General features: G+C 47.0%; 1 protein-coding gene across 1 annotated transcript in view; it reads right to left on the bottom strand.

The window, feature by feature from the left end:
- CLOCK (clock circadian regulator) overlaps positions 1 to 2,438 on the bottom strand; it is a 109,030-nt gene extending 106,592 nt beyond the window's left edge. The window contains exons 1-2 of the mRNA XM_023532130.1: positions 2,268 to 2,438; positions 1,223 to 1,293 (exon numbers count right to left, since the gene is read on the bottom strand). The gene's annotated coding sequence lies outside the window, so the exon portion shown is untranslated. The remainder of the gene's footprint in view (positions 1 to 1,222; positions 1,294 to 2,267) is intronic.
- Positions 2,439 to 2,487: the final 49 nt, after the last annotated feature.

Here is a 2,487-nt window from a genome sequence, read left to right as displayed (position 1 = left end):
AAAAAAAAAAAAAAAAAAAAAAAAAAACCTTAATACAATGTTTACAGCAATCCATAAGTCATAAAAAAAAATTTTGGCACCAACAAAACTGTTTTATTTTAATTTTTCATAAAACACACACAATTTCATTGGGGTTCACGTCTGATTTCCTTGAGAAAAAAGTTTTCCAGTCTGGAAAGCAAACTACCTGGACAATCGATTCTGTTATCATTTTGATGCACTGCTCATATTCTCCAACTGTTTGTCATGACTTTAGGGTTAAAACAAGTAAAAGTAAAATTTTATACAACTCTGACTCCTGAAAAAAGAGGAAAGGGGGGACAAACTATAATCTGAAAACAGCATAATCCAGCCATAAAGCTAAATGTAAGTAATGTCATTATATTCTTTAGCAAGGGAAAATATGACTAAACATCTTTAAAAGTTAAATCTGTCTGTGACTTAAGCATCTTAAAAACAATGTATAAACAGCTAAACTTTCAATTCTGGTTCATTTTTCTAAAAAACATTAAGAGAAATATTGAAAATGGCCAAAATTACCATAAATTAGGGGAAACAAGCAGACAGCCAAAACTATAGAGCAAATTATTTCAGAAGGCAATAATCTAGTTATGAGTCCATAATATAGTCACAAATATTTTAAAAACAGTGTACATCTCATTTCTCACTCTCCCCTCACCAGGCTACTATTTCACCCTCTCCCTCATCCTTTCTAGTTTTCTAGTATCTTCCCAGAGTCCCCTTATACACAGAAAAGTAAACACAAATTCATATTCATATTCCACCCCTCCCCCCTTAACATATAAAGTAGCTCATCATTCACACGGTCCTACACCTTGTTTTTTTTCACTTTATAACATACTTTGGAGATCTTTTCATGTCAGTACACAAAAAGCTTCCTCATTCTTTTTCACGGCTGATCATGACTAGTTCTACCACAGCTTTCGATTACCTTCTTCAGGCTAACCTCCAATGACATTATATTCAGTCAACTACTTAACACTTGAGTTAGTTTCTTTCCTTCGACAAGATTTTAAAACAAACCAGATTTGAGGTGCCCCAAAGGATAACTTTCAGAGAAAACAACTCATTATCTAAACTATATTCTTTTTAGAACATTTGTTTTTCAACCAGGTAGAGGAAAAACATTCCACAATTTTCTCCTCTCATCACGTAATAAAACAAAGCTACAAATTAGAATGCAATCTTCGAGTGAAATTACCTTTTTTTGATTTGAGGGATCAGCATAATAGTCAAATCAACAATGACTTTATTTCTTGTGCTTTTCTTTCACTGTAAAAGAAAACAATAGGTTTTTTTGTTTTGTTTTGTTTTTTTAAAAAAACGCTAAAAAAACTTAAAGTAGCACAATGGCATTCTAATAACAGGAAGCCACCACCTGATTCGATCTTTCATCTGCCAGGTCAGAGGCCGAGGCTCTTCTCTTTCGGGATTCTGCTATTATCAACAAGGACGACTTTCACACCGGCAAAAACACACTCAAGAATATAAGCTCTGCGGCGCTACGTGTTGGAAATTACACTCCAGGAGCCAGAGCGCCTGAACCAGCTACCTAGACTCCGGCTTCGCAGGCGGAAAAGGATCTAGGAAACGCAGCCGCGGCGGTGACAGTGAGCTGGGGAGGCGCGGGTTCACGGAAGGAAAATCCGGCGCCGCGCGGGGAGCCCTGGAACCCGCGCAGTCGCTCCAGCCGGACGCACGGAGCCGCGCGCTCCCCAGGGACCGAGCCACGGAACCACGACCACTAACGGAACCAGACCACGGGCGGCCGGGCCGCCGTTCCAACCGCGGACTGCGGCGCGCGGGTCGGGTGCCGGGAGGGCGGGGGTTCCCCGGAGGAGCTGGCCGCCCCGGCGCCCCATTGGGCGCCGCTCCAAACGTGCCCAAGTTGTGACAGGAATAAAGTGGGTCACAAGGCCTAGCGGGTCCCCAGCAACAGCCCTTTCGGCACCAGTCTCCCGCTTTCCCGGCCGCTCTGCCGCAAGAATCGGCCACAACCCCGGGGCGAGCACAAGCCACCCAGCCCTCCTGTGGCACCCCAAACCCGCCCATGCCCCGCAGGTAACCCTAGCTGCCCCAGAGGGGCCCTCAGCCAGGGCGGGCCTCCGCCCCAACTCCCAGGAAAAGACATACTACGGCCACAGTAAAAACTTGGGCTTCAGCTCCCGCCTTCCTCTCCCTTGGCCGCCGCCCCCCAGCCCCACACACATGCCGCCCCCCACTCCCTCCCTTACCCGCGCCCTCACCGTGTGGCTTGTGGCGGCTCCTTCTTCCCTCCCCCACCCTGGAGTCTGGCTGCGACGACTCGGAACCACAAACCCGGCTGCGCCCAGGAGACACTGCGGATCTCAGCGCAAGCAGCACCTGGAGCTGTGAGTGGCGCCCCCAAACCACCCCCAAAAAATTCGCCGCTACTGCCGCCCGCTCCTCCTCCCCCTCCTTTCCCTTCCCCTCCTCCACCGGCAC

Source organism: Pteropus vampyrus, unplaced genomic scaffold (genome assembly GCF_000151845.1).
Source record: "Pteropus vampyrus isolate Shadow unplaced genomic scaffold, Pvam_2.0 Scaffold77, whole genome shotgun sequence".
NCBI classification, from domain to species: Eukaryota; Metazoa; Chordata; class Mammalia; order Chiroptera; family Pteropodidae; genus Pteropus; species Pteropus vampyrus.
This window is presented reverse-complemented; position numbering and strand designations above follow the sequence as displayed.